Below are 13,026 nucleotides of genomic sequence, written 5' to 3'. Positions count from 1 at the left end.
CAGCAGAAATGTACCATTGCTTCAGTCTCAAAGAGCAAGTCACTCAGATTTTTCTCTGAAACTAATTAGTAGTATTTGAGGGCAAATTCTAACATGCTCTGACCCTACCATACATTATAAACAACAGACCAGGATGTAGTTTGAGAAGCTGGTGCTGGTAAGAGCAAAAAGTGATGAGGACTGGTCCACTAATGATGGAAGAAACAGACAATCTGTAAAAGGCAGACAAGGATCAAAATGACACAGTGAAGCCACTTAGTTCTATTTCCAAAACGTTATAAATTCATGTCCTTTTACAAATGTGGAAACAAATCAAAGCAATGAACTGTAGCATTCCTTTGTTGGCAAACTATACATGCTTCCTTTGTACCTGCAGAGACTCTGATATACATCTTGAGTGAGGTACAGGTAGGGCCTCAGCTAAGGCTTGGTAATGATGCCACTCATTCACAGATTAGTTACTTACATAGGCTGCTATAAGTGGATAGTGATGTGCTAGGCACTCTTCCAGTGGCAGGGAATACTGAAGTGAACAAAAGGAAAACTCCTGGCCCTCATTGTGCTTCTATTCTGGTGCCCGTGTCAGGGGAAATCAAAGTAATTAAGACGCATAGAAAAGTTTCATGGTAAAAATCAAGCAGGGAAAAAGGAAAGGCAGTGTCGGCGGGGAGGTGGCAATTTGAAATGGGAGGCTAAGGGCCTTGTATGAAATGACATTTGAGCAAAGACATGGTGGCAGTGAGGCAGCAACTATGGTGGTATTCAGAGGAAGAGTATTCCTGACAGAGGGCACATCACGTGCCCATGACGGAGACATGTCTGGCCTATTTGAGAAACAGCAGAGGGCAGCGAAATGGCACCCCATTCCAGTACTCCTGCCTGGAAAATCCCATGGACAGAGTAGCCTGGTGGTCTACAGTCCATAGGGTTGCGAGAGTCGGACATGACTGAGCATGCAAGCACCTTATGGGGCAGTGAGAACTAGAGAGGGGGAGCCAGGGGCGTGAAATGAGCCAGATCGTGAAGGGCTCCTTAGGCCGTGTGATCTGTGTTGGATGAGAAACCATCGCAGAGTTTGGCAGGTCTTATACTTTTAAAGGATCACAAGAGATTCTAAGGTGGCAAGCACAGAAACAGGGAGCTTCAGAAGAAGGATCACAAGAGATTCTAAGGTGGCAAGCACAGAAACAGGGAGCTTCAGAAGATGACCAGAATGAAGCTGATGAGAGATGACGGAGGCTTGCACCAGGTAAGAAGAGGCTGGATCCTGAATGTATAATGAGGGAGACCTGATAAGCAGTGGGGGAAGAACAAAGAATCCAAGACGGATCCCAGACCAAATAACCGAAAGGACAGAAGTCAGTGAGGCATTCTACTCAATAGTGCATGCAACTGGACTTTCCACTGAAAAAGATTTCAATTTAGAATGGATACTACAAAACTAAGTTTGGGGCTTCAGTGGTTATGGATTCAGTGAGTTGGAAAACGGTCACAGGATCCATCAATCTGTAAAGATATTGAACAGAAGAGACATTGCTATCTTTGAAAATCAAGCACCGCCCTGTCTCTGTTAGGAACTACTGGGTCCTTCTACCTCCTATTACATTGCAATAGCAATGATGGAAATTCAAATTCAACTTCGTAATATATAATAATACTAACATTCGGACAGGAAGGAGATGAAACCAGGCAATCCTAAAGGAAATCAACCCTGAATATTCATTGGAAGGACTGATGCTGAAGCTGAAGCAATACTCTGGCCACCTGATGGAAAGAGCTGACTCTTTGGAAAAGACCCTGATCCTGGGAAAGATTGAGGGAAGGAGGAGAGGGGGCAACAGAGGATGAGACGGTAGAATGGCATCACTGACTCAATGGATATGAGTTTGAGCAAACTCTGGGAGACGGTGAAGAACAGGGAAGCCTGGAGTGCTGCAGTCCATGGGGTTGCAAAGAGTTGGACATGACTGAGAGACCAAACAATACCAACAAATACTAACATGTGGCAACTGACAAATCTATTTGGTCCACAAGCAGCGGTGAATCTGGGATCATATTCAGAGGAAATGAGGTATCATCTGATGATTTTTTAATCCTCTCTCCCCACATCATTGCTGCCCACGTGGTCTTAAATATTCATGAATGGAAAGCTTCTGAACTCTTGAGAAGAACAAAATTAAAGCTATATGGACCTTTTCAAAATAGAAATCAAATCTTATCCATCCTTGGATTGCCAGGGCCTACCACAGGGCCTGACATGTAGGACACACTCAATAATTATTTCTCGGTGAAATATTTATCAGGTTTAGGGGTAGGAGGGCCAGATGTCTATCTGAACCAACGAAAAATCGGAATTAAGATAGTTTGTTTTCCTAAGGTAGAGATCTTGTTCTAAATAGCCAGGAATGGCGACTTAATGAAGTTGTACCTAACAGAGGTCCTCAGGGAACAGGCTTCAATGAAAAGGTAAGAATGGCTTATAATTAGTATTTCAATCATTTCCATGTGAATGTAAGCTTGGAAGCAATTTATTCTCTTGCCTAGCTTAAATAGTCCATTGCAAGTGTGTTTACCTTATCATTTTGCTTAGCAAACATTACTTTCTAGTTGGTACAAAGCTAAACTTCGGCCACACTGTCCTGATAACGTAGACATTCTGAATCCTGGATCTACGTGTGCATTTTTGACAAGCTGAACTTCCCAGGGCCACAGTGCACTTGGAGGGAGGAGGAAGGAGAGAGAAAGAGGTGTCTTTTTGAGAACAATGATTTAATTCATACAATCCCTTCCATATATTTTTTTTTTGAGTCTGATGTTTGATTCTATGATTGTAATTAATGGAATCTAGTTTGCTGCTGTCCTACTCCAGTACTCTTGCCTGGAAAATCCCAAGGATGGAGGAGCCTGGTGCTCTGCAGTCCATGGGGTCGTTAAGAGTTGGACACTGCTGCTGCTACTGCTGCTAAGTCGCTTCAGTCGTGTCCGACTCTGTGCGATCCCATAGATGGCAGCCCACCAGGCTCCCCTGTCCCTGGGATTCTCCAGGCAAGAACACTGGAGTGGGTTGCCATTTCCTTCTCCAGTGCATGAAAGTGAAAAGTGAAAGTGAAGTTGCTCAGTTGTGTCCAACTCTTAGGGACCCCATGGACTGCAGCCTACCAGGCTCCTCCGTCCATGGGATTTTCCAGGCAAGAGTACTGGAGTGGGGTGCCATTGCCTTCTCCAGGAATCTAGTTTAGTGAAGCTTTATAGTGCTAGGTCAAGTTTTCCGCATATTCAAGCTTCTTCTTGGCTAATGAGCCTTTAAAATGGAAAAAAAAAAACCCAAAAAACAAAAACCAATTAACTCTTCCTGGAGACTGGGATTGTATACAGGTGTGATTTCAGTGGTGGGCTTGTCTTGGGTATTGGAGACACACACTAAATAAAACGGGACCATTTCACCGGGTTTTACTTTGTGTCTTTTGCATGAATTGGGCAATTGGTCTGTGCTTCTACCCACACTTCAGCAGAAGCAAATGGATTTTGATGGAGTCAGATTGCCTTCCTTCGAACCTAGGGTCTGCCATGTCCTTGCTGTGTGACTTTAGTTACTTAACCTCTGCAGAGCTCCGTTTCCTTATCGATGCAATGGGGGCAATGAAGTATCTGCTACACAGCATTCTTGTTGGGGTGGGATTACCTGAGATAATTATAATCTGCTCTGTAGGTGTCAGCTATGATTATCGTTCATCCAAGGTTTCATGGGTACAGTCGGGAGAGCCCTGCCAGCTCCCTCTCAAGTCTGCATCATAGCAAACTGTTCAAACCTATCTATCAAAGGAAAACAAAAGATTATAGGGATATATTAGAGATTCTATTCCTAAATCTATTGGGCAAAACCACACTTGGCCATAATCCTCAGAACCCTCCTTAAAATACCTGCAATCTGGTGTGTTATTGTGGCAGCCCGCAGCGTGGAAGCCAGGCAGGACCTATTAAAAGTTGTTTAGAGATTAGAACTCAGAGAACAGCTGGGTACCTTTGTTACTGGCAGGCTGCTGACTCAAAATGATGGGGAAAAAAAAAAAAACCCTCACTGGGATGAAGAGAGGAGAGAAAAAACCACAGAGCAGAGGGTAGGGAAAAAAAAAAAAAGTAAAACAGATTTGGCCTTTGAAAACAGATTGCTCTGCTGTCCTGTCATGAAGTAGGTATGTGGGCATTCACAATTCCACACAGGGTCTAATCTAATTCTTCAGAGGAAAAAAAAAAGGAAACATGATAAAAACCCAGGGCCAGGTGCAGACTGTTTCCTCTTGCTACTCCGCCTGAGGAGGCATTTGTTGCTCTATTTCTATTATAAAAGTGCACACATGGCCCTCGCTAATCCCTGCCCAGCCTCACTTCAGCCTCTGGGACCACAGGAATGTTGACCACAGCAAAGCTCCCACCGGGGAAGCGGAGGAAGAGGCTGCCCTGTGGACAATTAAATGTGTGATTCACGTAACAAAGTGCTCACCCCTCCGGATTCCAGGCACTCGGCTCTTGGTGAATTCAGTTATAACTCAGAGGCAGGTCACAGCAATATCGTCCATCCCTCATTGCCTTCAGGCATTCTCACTGGGTCTTTAAAGTAGCTTGCTGAAGCAGGCATATGGATTTTCTTAACCTCTTTTACAGGTGAAAATGCTGAGACCCTCAGTGGTCAAGCAGCCCACCCAAGGTCACAGCACTAGTGGCTGACAGATCGGGAATCCTGGAAAAACAACCTAAAATCCACTACAGAATCTATACTGACATAGGCAGATCTTGCCAGAAAACACACACCTACAATGTAAGGATGAACCAGCCCTGTGCTATCCGAACATTCTACTGTTTCATCCAGCCCAAAACACCAGTGGCATGAGGGGAGCGGTGTGGATCACAAAGGATGCAGTTTTAATACATGACTTTAATTTGTCCCACCTTCTCTACCATGTATAGAGTAGATAGCTAATCCATAGCGCAGGGAGCTAAAATAGATGGCTGTAGAGCACAAGGAGCTCAGCTTGGGGGTCTGTGATGACCTAGAGAGGAGGGAGCAGGGGTGGGAGGGAGGGAGGCTCAAGTGGGAGGGGACATTTGTATATTTAGAGCTGATTCATGCTTCCCAACAGCAGAAACTAACACAACATTGTAAAGCAATTATTCTCTGATTTAAAAAGTGAAACTAAAGACAAATGAACAAAACAGCCAAAGCCTTCTACCAAGCTTCGCCTTCTCTTGGGTGAAAAAACAATCTAAGCCTGAACATTTCAGGATAGAGCACCCTTGGTAGCCTCTTGCTTTCTCTGATTATTTTTCCAAATGAAATTCCTGCAGTTTTCCACTGGGATGAGCAATGAATGTGCTAGGAAACTAGAAAATGAGGCATCTAGAGAAGCCAGGGCTACTGCATCTGATACAGAGCCTGCCCCCTTCAGCATTTGCTTCCACAGCCCCTTCAGATATTGATGTGGCTTCTGTTGTGTGAGAATAGATGTGTCTCCACTCCCCCTGCACACGTCCACTGGGCCCAGCCCAGTGTGTTACACTAAACAGCTGTTCATTCTTTCTAAAAAAATGCTCACTGAATTTTTAATGTGTCTTCAGGATTATATTTGTCAGATTCTTATAGGTGAAGAATCTCAGTGATGATGCGAAGGGGGAGATGGGTCAGGAGTCTGTGCCCTCTGAAATGGGAGAGTTTTGGGGACACTGGCAATTTTAGGAGGAAGATCTCAGGAGTTGTCCAAGGCTCTTGCCCACCTGCACCCCCTCATTGCTCGGCCATACTTCAGTCAATGGTAGTAATAGACATAGAGAAGTCGGGGTGTAAGTGCCATGTAACAATTTCAAAGGCTTCTAGAAAGCGAATCCATCAAGATATCAATTATGTAATTTCATCACATAGGCAGCTCTATACAGGAAACTGCCCTCAGGAGGAAGCCCCTTTTCATGTCAATTCAGCGAAGCTCTATTGTGATGAACTTTTAAACCAGGCACACCGATACTCTGATCAACTCTGGCCTAAGCACACGTTGCAAATCTTTTAGTCACACAATACCTTGCCTAACTTGTCGGCTCTTTCTGTAGTTCAAAGAAGTTGATAGGAAGAATAAGTAATTAACAGATGACCAGATCTCTTTCCTAGCTTCCCCTCCCATAATCTCATGAAGAAACTGTGTGACTAAACTGTATAAATGAGATAACATTAAAAGGACAATTACAAGAAGCTGATGAGCCTCCATGCAGTGAGGGATGGACACGACTCTGACCCCCCATCTCAGTGATTAACTGAGGTTAACTCTCTTCTTCCCCTTAAAACTTCCATGGCCAACCAGAATCTTTGGAGGTGGTTTTGAGGGGAACACTGAGTCCACCATCTCCCCAGATTGCCAGCATTCTGATTAAAGACACCTTTCCCTCTCCAACATCTCTCTGTCTCATATTGATTTTTTCAGTGGCGAGCAGCCAGACTTGATTCAGTAACAATCATGGAATGACTTTTTTTTTTCCTAGTTTTGTATATTTTGAGAATGGATTCCTTCCATACTGGCAAAATCCCAACCATGACATGAAAAATTTTTAAGTGCTTCTATTTCACTAGGGATTAGTACTGTTCTGTATGAGCTTGTTTCATCTGTGAAATACTAATAAGTGTTAAGAAATAACCAGGTTGTTGTTTAGTTGCTAAATCATGGCCAACTCCTTTGTGACATGGACTGCAGCCCGCCAGGCTCTTCTGTCCATGGGATTTTCCAGGCAAGAATTCTGGAGTGGGTTGCCATTTCCTTCTCCAGGGGATCTTCCTGACCCAGGGATCAAATATGTCTCCTGCTTTGGCAGGCACCTTCTTTACCACTGAGCCACTTGGGAGCCCCCAGAAAGAACCAGGATCACCTGCTAAATCTATTAGGAAGAGGGCAGAAGACTTTGCTGAGTGCAGTAAATTAGAGCTTAGTATGAATTTGACCAAAGTCCTGTCTCCTTGAAAGACGTTTGTTTAGCATATCATGATTTTACCGCCACTCCCCTCCTACCCCATTGCCCCATCCACCACTTTCCTCTGGGCCATTATGGATTCTATTCTTATAAACACAATTTTAAATACCAGTCTCTCTTTAAAAAGGGCAGTTCATTTTTATGAACTTTTGTTGGTTTTCTCCAGTGAACTGCCTTAGTGAGGCTTCATTTGCTCTGGAGGTCTGCGGGCCCTCCCCACAGTCTAGGCGCCTCTTCCTAAGTAAACCAGCTTCATTTCCCCTGTTGCTCCACCTTAAACCTGGGAGGCGTTTGTTTCCTGGGGCCAGGGCTTGCCCAGGCATTCAGCTGCCTGCACACCAGCTGCTACTCCACTCCCCAGTGTGCATCTTGTAACAACACAGCTCCTTTGCTGGTTGTTGAATAAGGAGAAGGGCAGATGTGAAAGGAGGAAGAAAGCTGATTATTCATTTTCTTTCCTTTGGAAATTCTGCTTGGGGATCCTGTTCCTATTTAGAATGTTCCCCCAGCAGCCCATTCCACTTAGCACTCTTGCTAGGGAGCATTTTCTGTCAATTTTCTAAAATGTATATATTCCAGGCAGTTGGTTGGAGGTTTTACCTGCATCTTGTTAACTAAGCTCAGCCTGGCTCTTCTTTGTACCCTAAGAGCCTAGAATTTTACCAACTCACAAGGAACTCAAGTACCCTAATGTATGATTCTTGAAGGATGCGTGCATGCTAAGTCACTTCAGTCATGTCTAACTCGTTGTGACCCCATGGACTGTAGCCCGCCAGACTCCTCTGTACATGGGATTCTTCAGGCAAGAATATTGGGAGTGGTTTGCCATGCTCTCCCTAGGCTTTGCAAACTAGCCTAAAACAATGATAGTATCTCTTGGCTACAGAACAGAGAATTCATCTCATTCTGGCTTGGAGAACAAGGATTTATCTCCTGGGACAAGTTCTCGAGGATGATAGCCAGTGACTTGTCATTTTTCTCTTAGGAGTTCAAAAACAATGTTTAAGTAATAACTGCTATCTTCTATTTTTCAGAGACTGATTTTTTCCCCCTCTGACTTGTTTTGGTTCCAGTCTTTGAAAGCAGTGTCATTGCTGCCCTGCAAATAGGTTCATCAGTACCATCTTTCTAGATTCCATATGCATGTGTTAATATACAATATTTGTCTCTGTCTTTCTGACTTATTTCACTCCGTATAACGGGCTCTGGGTTCATCTACCTCATTAGGATGGACTCAAATGCATCACTTTTTTATAGCTGAGTAATATTCCATTATATATATGTACCACAATGTCTGTATCCATTCATTGGTCAATGACCATCTAGGTTGCTTGCAAGTCCTAGCTACTGTAAAAAGTGCTGCACAAGGAACTCAACCTACCACTCTGCGACAGCCTAGAGGGGTGGGATGGTGAAGGAAATAGGAGGGGGGTTCAGGAGGGAGGGGACACATGTATACCTGTGGCTGATTCTTGTCAATGCATGACAGAAGCCAACCCAATATTGTAAAGCAATTGGGCACGCACACGCGCGCACGCGCACGCACACACAAAAGCAGAACCCAGCTACCATTTCAGATGGATCAGTTAGAAATGGCAAATAAGCATCAGGTGCAGATTGTGGCTAGGTGTGAGCACCAGAGTCCCTTCCCAATCCACAGATATTGCAAACCACAGACCTAACAATATCCATGCAACTCCAGTGCCTGCTTGGATATTGAGATATTTCCTAAAGAAGCAACAATCATATATTAGCTTACAGCACCTGCCCTCCAGGAAATTCAACCCTCGGGGTCTTTGGGTACAATGGCCTAAAGCTGCTTTCATTTTCCTAGTTCTTGTCAGCATGCCAATACACACTTGATACATGTTCTTTCTGTTTTATGATTTATGCTTAAGAGGGATTTGTATAGGCAAAGTGGATAAAGCCATAAATTTTCTTACAGGTCACATTTTAAATGACATTACTTTGAATTCACAACCTGTGTTCTCACTGTGGCTATCAACCTTTCTCAAAACAATTCAATAAATAATGTCAAGGGCAGAGTTTCATTTATGAAGGCCTTTCACAGTTAATAGGACTTCCTCAGACAACTGTCCTAGTGTTTCTGGGATGCATCGGCATGTAATGGAATCTACTGTTAGTAAGTATGAACCAGAAGGGTAGAATTTCTGTTAAATTCAACATAAGTTGATAATTAACCACACATGCTATTATACATTACCCATTCACATAATAAATGAAAATTCTGCAGGGTTGTGTTCAGTTGAAGCATTTAAACATCTTAGTGGCTCTACTCTGAATAATTACATGTATTTTGGGGACAACAATATTATTAAAATTCTAAGTCTGTGTTAGGATACAAAAATTGAAGTGAAACCAATCTTTCCAATGTTCAGAGCTGACATCACAATGGGGTATGTTTATTGAAAATGTATTATTTGTTTAGAGTTAGGAGTGTCTGTATGAATGTAAAAGCTTCTCCTTATCAGCTTTTATAAATCCGCTTGCTTTGATTTCCTTATTATTTAAGTAATGAAAAAACAAACAGCAAAACTACAAAATACATGCATCAGTTCAGTACAGTCGCTCAGTTGTGTCTGCCTCTTTGCAACCCCATGGACTACAGCACGCGAGGCTTCCCTGTCCACCACCAACTCTCAGAGCTTGCTCAGACTCAAGTCCATTGACTTGGTGATGCCATCCAACCATCTCGTCCTCTGTCATCCCTTTTTCCTCCTGCCTTCAATCTTTCCCAGAATCAGGGTCTTTTCCAATGAGTCAGTTCTTCACGTCAGGTGGCCAAAGTATTGGAATTTCAGCTTCAGAATCACACCTTCGAATGAATATTCAGGATTTATTTCCTTTAGGATTGACTCGTTGGATCTCCTTGGAGTCCAAGGGACTCTCAAGAGTCTTCTCCAACACCACAGTTCAAAAGCATCAATTCTTTGGCACTCAGCTTTCTTTATGGTCCAACTCTAACATCCATACATGACTACTGGAAAAACCATAGACTGGAAAAGTCTCACTGTTTCCATTGTTTCCCCATCTATTTGCAATGAAGCAATGGGACCAGATGCCACGATCTTAGTTTTTTGAATGTTGAGTTTTAAGCCAGCTTTTGCACTCTCCTCTTTCACCTTCATCAAGAGGCTCTTTACTTCCTCTTCACTTTCTGACATAAGGGTGGTACCATCTGTGTACCTGAAGTTATTGATATTTTCCCTAGAAATCTTGATTCTAGCTTGTGCTTCACCTAGCCTGATCTTTCACATAAGGTACTCTGCATATAATTTAAATGAACAGGGTGACAATATACAGCCTTGACATACTCCTTTTCCTATTTGGAACCAGTCTGTTGTTTCATGTCTGGTTCTAACTGTTGCTTCTTGACCTGTATACCGATTTCTCAGGAGGAAGGTCAGGTGGTCTGGTATTCCCATCTCTCTCAGAATTTTCCACAGTTTGTTGTGATCTCACAGTCAAAGGCTTTGGCATAATGAATAAAGCAGAAATAGATGTTTTTCTGGAACTCTCTTGCTTTTTCCATGATCCAGCAGATGTTGGCAATTTGATCTCTGGTTCCTCTGCCTTTTCTAAAACCAGCTTGAACATCTGGAAGTTCATGATTCACGTATTGCTGAAGCCTGGCTTGGAGAATTTTGACATTACTTTACTACGATGTGAGTTGAGTACAATTGTGTGGTAGTTTGAGCATTCTTCGGCATTGCCCTTCTTTGGGATTGGAATGAAACTGACCTTTTCCAGTTCTGTGGCCACTGCTGAGTGTTCCAAATTTGCTGGCATATTGAGTGCAGCACTTTCACAGCATCATCTTTCAGGATTTGAAACAGCTCCACTGGAATTCCATCACCTCCACTAGCTTTGTTCGTAGTGTTGTTTCCAAGGGTCTACTTGACTCGACATTCCAGGATATCTGGCTCTAGGTGAGTGATCACACCATCATGGTTATCGGGTCGTGAAGATGTTTTTTGTATAGTTCTGTGTATTCTTGCCACCTCTTCTTAATATTTTCTGCTTCTGTTAGGTCCATACCATTTCTGTCCTTTATTGTGCTCATCTTTCCATAAAATGTTCCCTTGGTATCTCTAATTTTCTTGAAGAGATCTCTAGCCTTTCCCATTCTATTGTTTTCCTCTATTTCTTTGCATTGATCATGGAGAAAGGCTTTCTTTTCTTTCCTTGCTCTTTGGAACTCTGCATTCAAATGGGTATTTCTTTCCTTTTCTCCTTTGCCTTTCAGTTCAGTTCAGTTGCTCAGTTGTGTCCTACTCTTTGTGACCCCATGAACCACAGCCCACCAGGCCTCCCTGTCCATCACCAACTCCTGGAGTCCACCCAAACCCCTGTCCATAGAGTCGGTGATGCCATCCAGCCATCTCATCCTCTGTCATCCCCTTCTCCTCCTGCCCTCAGTGTTTCCCAGCATCATGGTCTGTTCATATGAGTCAGCTCTTTGCATCAGGTGGCCAAAGTATTGGAGTTTCAGCTTCAACATCAGTCCTTCCAATGAACACTCAGGACTGATCTTCCTTAGGATGGACAGGTTGGATCTCCTTTCAGTCCAAGGGACTCTCAAGAGTCTTCTCCAACACCACAGTTCAAAAGCATCAATTCTTTCCGCACTCAGCCTTCTTCACAGTCCAGCTCTCACATCCATACACAACTACTGGACAAACCATAGCCTTGACTAGATGGACCTTTGTTGGCAAAGTAATGTCTCCGCTTTTTCATATGCTGTCTAGGTTGGTCTTAACTTTCCTTCCAAGGAGTAAGTGTCTTTTAATTTCATGGCTGCAATCACCATCTGCAGCAATCTTGGAGCCCAGAAACATAAAGTCAGCCACTGTTTCCACTGTTTCCCCATCTATTTGCCATGCAATGATGGGACCAGATGCCATGATCTTAGTTTTCTGAATGTTGAGCTTTAAGCCAACTTTTTCACTCTCCTCTTTGACTCTCATCAAGAGGCTTTTTAGTTCTTCTTCACTTTCTGCCGTAAGGGTGGTGTCATCTGCATATCTGAGGTTATTGATATTTCTCCCAGCAAACTTGATTCCAGCTTGTGCTTCTTCCAGTCCAGCATTTCTTATGATGAACTCTGCATATAAGTTAAATAAGCAGAGTGACAATATATGCCTTGACGTACTCCTTTTCCTATTTGGAACCAGTCTGTTGTTCCAAGTCCAGTTCTAACTGTTGCTTCCTTACCTGCATACAGGTTTCTCAAGAGACAGGTCAGATGATCTGGTATCTCCATCTCTCTCAGAATTTTCCACAGTTTATTGTGATCCACACTGTCAAAGCCTTTGGCATAGTCAATAAAGCAGAAATAGATGTTTTTCTGGAACTATCTTGCTTTTTCGTTGATCCTTTAGCTTCCCTTCTTTTCTCAAACAACCTTATATGCACCAGGACCCAGAGAACTCACAGAGCCTAGGCCAATATATGCATATACTATGGGAATTTAATATTGACTCACCAGATGTTTGATCCAGTGTCGCCATTTGATACCTATCTTTCAGTTTTGAAAATTGATTATTGTTGGAACAATGCCAAAGATAGGAATGTAATTTATTTATTTAGTAAAGTGCTTTGAGCCTTAGGAAACCTCTCTGCTGCATGTCAGGAAAGAGTTAAAGAATTTAAATGAGCCCCAAAGGGATTTTTCTATTGAGGCAGCAGCAATTATAAGAGAAGACAGCACCACATATCAAACACGACTATTTTGTTTGGTAGGGCTTCCCTGGTGCCTCAGATGGTAAGGAATCCTCTTGCAATGCTAGAGACATAGGTTCTATCCCTGGGTTGGGGAGATCCATACAGAAGGGAATGGTTACCCACTCCAGTATTCTTGCTTGGAGAATTCCATGGACAGAGGAGCCTGGTGGGTTACAGTCCATAGGGTCACAAAGAGTCAGATATGACTGAGTAACTAACACTTTCATTTTGTTTGGTGGGCAAAAGGGAAATTTTTGAAAGAGAAAACAATAAAAG

The sequence above is a fragment of the Budorcas taxicolor genome, chromosome 8 (genome assembly GCF_023091745.1).
Source record: "Budorcas taxicolor isolate Tak-1 chromosome 8, Takin1.1, whole genome shotgun sequence".
In the NCBI taxonomy this organism is placed as follows: Eukaryota; Metazoa; Chordata; class Mammalia; order Artiodactyla; family Bovidae; genus Budorcas; species Budorcas taxicolor.
Note: the sequence above shows the minus strand (reverse complement) of the source record.